Here is a 6,000-nt window from a genome sequence, read left to right as displayed (position 1 = left end):
CCATTCTCAAGTACTACAATAAAAGCAAGGTGTGGGGAGAAACATAGATGAGGTCTGAAGTGCAGAATCTGATCTTTTTTATTCTTCTATATACACAGAAGAGCAAATTACTTGCATGAAGTGATAAAAGCTATTAGAATCTCCCTTTTCCAGGATAAGCTGTGTCCTTTCCTCTAACTGTTTGAGGCTGCAGTTAAACATCCCAAAAAGACTCAATGTGACAATTTCTTAGTCTCATTTTTATGTGGAAGGAAACTGAGGCTCAGCATGGCTGAATTAGTTAAGCATTCATCCCAGAGGCTTTTCACTCCAAAGTCCTCACCACTTCACAATATACTCGCTGCACCATTCTCAAGAAAGAAAGGAGGGTTCATAGTAAAGACATTTTGAGTCTCAGTGCCATTGTGAAACAACCAAGAAAGTGAGTTTGACGCTCTCTGGGTCTTTGTCCTCCTCTTATGTTTTCCAGGTTAGTCATCAGCTTCATTGTGGATGAAAGGCACTCTTATTGGAGGAGCAGGGATAGAAGTGGCTACTGTTGATCCCGAGAAACAAAAAGCTTGTGTGTTTCTTGACTCCATGGACCAGCACGGCACGCGTTTGCACATATTTAACTCTGTCCTCTCTAGAAGTCCTGCCTCCTTTAGAACATTGGTTCTCTAATTTTCTCCTGAGGTTGTCATTATAACCATCCATTACTCTTTTTCCAAGGCCAAAGTCCACGGAGATTGTTCTGTCACTGTCAACAGAGTGGACCCCTGGACTTCGATTGAGTTCATATCTTGCAAAGGCTGATTGCAACAAAAGAGCGGGGTCCTCCTTTACCCCACTCTTGGAAACAAGACTCCTTCTCCTCTCTCTCCTTGAGCCCCCACACTCCCTCAGCCTGGCAAAAGACCAAGAGTGTCTGCTGCCCTTGTATCTTGGAGTAACTCGCCTCTGAATCCCTCAGGGTTGTTGCCCCAGCCGTAAAAAGCATATTTTGTACTAGGTAACGAAGAGTATTGCCTGTCTTCATTGACTCTGTCGTCATTATTCTTGCTGTGCTGTATGCAATAACAGATACAAACCTTCTCCCACACTTTGGGTTCAGATACAAGAGAAACAATTCAGGAGAACTAGCATCAGGTTTGTCATCCTAAATGGTTTTTTTCTGGGGTCTGGGTCGAAGTGCTGGCAATAAATGACAGAGTCAGCGTAGCACTGTGAGAATGATGATCCCAAACTAAAAGGGACTGGATCTTGACTGTGCTATTTACTGACTATGTGACATTGGGTGAATTATTTTAAATCTTTCCTTACCTACATTTCTGTTTCAATGAAGAGAAGTCAATATAGTACTTTGTAGGCTTTGAGGATAAATTAAAGGCTCATCCTGTGTCCTTTCTTACCTAAGAAGGACCTGTCCTTAATTGGAATTCAGCCCACTTGGTTGCCCTGTGCACCCAGGTCCCTAATGAACTTCAGAACATGTATGATTTTGTAGTTCATGTAAATATTAGTGTGCTAGCTATGCTTTTTTTTTTTTTAGCTTTACAAATCCTAAGTAGAAGCAGAACTAAAATAGTTTCTTCTTAATTTTAGTATGCATAGCTATAATTGCTCAGACAAGTTCCTGATATGTGGGAAGCACATAGAAATGTTTTATTAAATTAAGAGTTATCTAATACAATGCATTATGCATATGTCAATTTTCGAATAAAGTATTAGTAGAGTGTTACCTTCCTGTTCACCCAATGCCTGTGCAGCCATTATATCTTGGATGTGAATAACTTTTTTTAAAATTTCACAAGCTGAAAATTATTTCATAGCTGGAAAAAACTTGCCTTGAATCTCAGATGAGACTTTGGACCTTTGAGCTGGTGCTAGAGCAAGTTAGGACTTTTGGAGACTATTGGGATGGAATAATTATATTTTGTAACGTGATAAAGACACAAGATTTGAGGGGGGCGGGGGAAGAATGCTATGGTTTAGGTATGAGCTGCTTATCTCCTCCAAATCTAATGTTAAAATTTGAACCTTGATAGAGGCAGGGCCTGGTGGAAGGTGTCTGGATCATGGCAAAGGATCTCTCATGAATGGCTTGGTGCCATCCTTGCCATGATGAGCTCTCATTCTATCAGTTTCCATGAGAACTGAGTGTTAAAAAGAGCCTGGCACTGCCTCCCTTTCCTCTCTCCGCTTGCCTCTTGCTATGTGATATCTCCACACCAGCTCCCCTTTGTCCTCCGCCATGAGTGGAAGCAGCCTGGATCCTCAGCAGATGCTGGCGCCCTGTTTCTTGTACAGCCTGCAGAACCATGAGCCAAATAAAACCTCTTTTATTTATAAATTATCCAGTCTTGGGTATTCCTTTATCGCAACATAAATGGATGAAGACACTACCACATCCCCAGTGGTAGAATACAGCTGATAATTTTGGAATAGGATCCTGAGCACAGAACAAATTCTTGCCCCTCTTTAGGGCTGGAAGATTTTTATTTATTTTACTTATATAAGTCTTTACTTGTGCCTTGAGAGTGCAGGGTTTGTTGTCCCTCCACCAGAGGCTTAAGAATTTTACTTTATAGGAGAAGGGAGTCAGGCAGGAGCTGGCCTTTGTGTCTTTTCAACAGTTACATTTCCTGCAAAACAGGGGAGGCACTTTCTGGCCTGCCACCTGTCTATAGTCTTTAATGTTAGCACCTGGAAATGTGGAACATTAAAGGCCCTTGGAAAAGAGTGCATGAGTAGGTGAAACTCCTCTTGTGCCTTCAGCTCTCAGGGATTTTATATTGTCATAATATCTCACTTTTAGCCCTTAGCAAGCCAATCAAATTTTAACTGATTTTTTAAAAAAACCAGCTCGTATAGAAGCTGCCCGTACTCTGCACGGGTCAGAAAGTTCATGTCCATGTATTCTCTCTTACTTCAGAAGTATCGGTCCTTTTTTTTTTTGAAATTCAGGCTATTTAGTGGCCCTGTATCCCGAGCTCTCTAATCAATTTCAGAATATGTATGATTTTGTAGTTGATTCAGCCTTGTCTCATTGTTAGGGTGGGAGCAATGCTTTACCCAGCTTTTAAAATCTTAGAAAGAGAATTACATTTGCATTTTCTTAATTGAGATATGTACTCTTCCACCTTACTTTTGGTATTAGTCTACATGTGATATGAAGCTTTAGAAATGGTTGGAAAAAGGCAATCTTTTTTTGTTTTAACTTTTAAAATTTTTTTATTTTAAAATTGTGGGATACACTTCAGGGTTAGGTATATAAATATTCACAGTGCGGGTACCCTTGTTGATGAGGTGCACTCCCCTTCCCCAGGCAGATTTCCATCTAGTCTCCCCGCTCTCCCTCCCCCACAGTTTCCCGCTACAGGTTCACTTATGAGTGAGAACATGTGATACTCAGTTTTTTGTTTCTGTGAAAGATCACTCAGTATTATAGACTCTAATTCCATCCAAGTTGCTGTGAAGTTCATGATTTTGTTTTTCTTTATGGATCCATAATATTCCATTGTGTATATGTACCACATTTTTTAAATTCAGTCCTTTTTGATGGGCAACACGGTTGGTTCCATGTTCTTGTTATTGTGAACAATGCTGCGATGAACATACATGTGCAGGTGTCTTGGAAAAAGGCAATCTTAAGTCTTCATTAATTATAACTAGTTAGGCTATATACATTGCATCGATTTGGGGGGGAAGTAAAAGACAGTTTATGGTCTGAGTTATTTATTTTGTCAACTCAATTAAGTATAAAAATGACATGACCATCCTACATGACCACCTCCTATGGATAGTACTATCCATTGTCATGAGACCATTCCACCAGTTATAATGCATAACTGAGGGGTTTTTTGCTTTAAGTTCTTTATAAGGAGAAAAAGTTCACCAAGGATATTGAATAGCAAAACATTTGAACTGGTTTTAGATACTTAAAGGACAAGTAGTCTTTATCTTTGATTGGCACAGAAAAGCCAGAGTTCCACAGTAAGAGCATAATATACTTTAGTAGAGCTACAAGTTTATTTTCTCTGGGTTTTGATATGACAAATAGCCTCAGTTGTATCCCAATAATACTTATATATCTTCTTCCAGCAATAGGGCTTTTACTTCATTTACATGTTGTTTCCAAAAGGAGCATTGTTGAGAAGGTTAATGTAATATACCATTGTCTGGGTCTGCTCAAGCTGTAACAACAAAAATATCATAGACTGCTTGGCTTAGACAACAAATATTTTTTCTCACAGTTCTGGAGACTGGCAAATTGAAGTTCAAAGTGCCAGAAGACTCAGTATCTGGCGATGGCCTGCTTCCTAGTTCATGGACTACCATCCTCTCAACATGTGTTCACGTGGCAGAAAGAGACTTCTGGTATGATGTTGAATAAGAATGGTGATAGTGGACATCCCTGTCTTATTCCTGTTCTGAGGGGGAATGTTTTCCACTTTTACCCACTAGGTATGATTTGGCTATGGTTTTGTCATATATGACTCTTATTGGTTTGAGATGTGTTTCTTCAATGTCTCATTTTTTTTGTTTTGTTTTGCTTTTTGAGTTGGAGTCTCACTCTGTCACCCAGGTTGGAGTGCAGTGGCACACTCCTGGCCACTGCAGCCATCACCTGCTGGACTCAGGTGATCCTTCCGCATCAACCTCCCAAGTAGTTGAAACTACAGGTGTGCACTACCACACCCAGTTAATTTTTTAAAAAAATTTATTGTAGAGACGAGGTCTCACCATGTTGCCCAAGCTGCTCTCAAACCTGTGGGCTCAGGCAATCCTCTCACCTCAGCCTCCCAAAGTGCTGGGATTAAAGGCTTAAGCCACCATGCCCAGTCCTCTGGCATTTTGAAGACTTTTCTGTATTCACATTTAGTTTCACAGGCATCCAGAAAACGGGCAATAACACCCCACATAATGATGAGGGCCACCCTGGTATTTCCCTGTGGATGCTTCTTTCTCCTTGCTTGTGCTTTGGTTTTTGAACATCTGCCCAGCTCACCAATTATTCCCTGAAAAACTTGTATATGCAAACTGGGCCCCAAGTGCCAAAGGAGCCAAGAAATCAAAGAATGAGGCAGACAAATTTAGCTTGTTGGTAAAGGGTGGTTTATTAAAGGAACTTACAGATGGAAGTGTGGTCCTGAGCAGCCACAAGACAGGTATATCTTTGCAGCTATTACCCTCAGACCTATATGGTATATAGAGCTAATATGTCATAGGGCAAAGATATATTTGCTCTGTGAAGCAATGAAAAACAAGTCATAAAAATAGGCAAGAATGCTATGTGTGTCACAGTCTATAATGCTATGTGTGTCGTAGTGTAAGTGTTAACATTAAGGTTACACTAGAGATAGTGAATAAAGTAGAAATCAGGAGACATGTACAAGAGTAGGGCTGATCAGAAGTCAGCATGAAAGACTAGAATCCAAGATAGAGTCACTTTTATCTCCATACCTGGATAGAGCAATTAGACAAGAGAAAGAAGTAAAGGGCCATCCAAATTGGAAAAGAAGATATCAGATTAGCTTTGTTTGCCGATAGCATGACATTATACCTAGAAAAACCTAAAGATGTCGCCAAAAGACGGTTAGAATTGACAAGCAAATTCAGTAAAGTTGCAGGATAGAAATCAACATATAAAAATCAGTAGCATTTATATATACCAATAATGAACAATATTTTAAAAATCATGAGAACAATCTCATTTATAATTGCTATAAAAATACAAAATACCTGGGAATAAATTTAATCAAAAAAGAAAGATCTATATAAGAAAAACTCAAAAACTCTGATGAAAGACTAGGAGAGGAAACACAAATGGAAAGGTATTTTATGCTCATGGATTGGAATAATTAATTTTGTTAAAATGACAATATTACTCAAAAAATTTGCAGATTTAATGCAATTCCTATCAAAACCCAATGATATTCTTCACAGAAATATAAAAAAAATTCTGAAACTTATATCAAACCACATTAAACCAAAGCAATCCTGAACAAAAAGAACAAA

Source organism: Carlito syrichta, unplaced genomic scaffold (assembly GCF_000164805.1).
Source record: "Carlito syrichta isolate Samal-C Ts95f unplaced genomic scaffold, Tarsius_syrichta-2.0.1 Scaffold309639, whole genome shotgun sequence".
Taxonomy (NCBI): domain Eukaryota; kingdom Metazoa; phylum Chordata; class Mammalia; order Primates; family Tarsiidae; genus Carlito; species Carlito syrichta.
The sequence above is the reverse complement of the archived record's forward strand: the minus strand, read 5'-3'. Positions refer to the sequence as shown.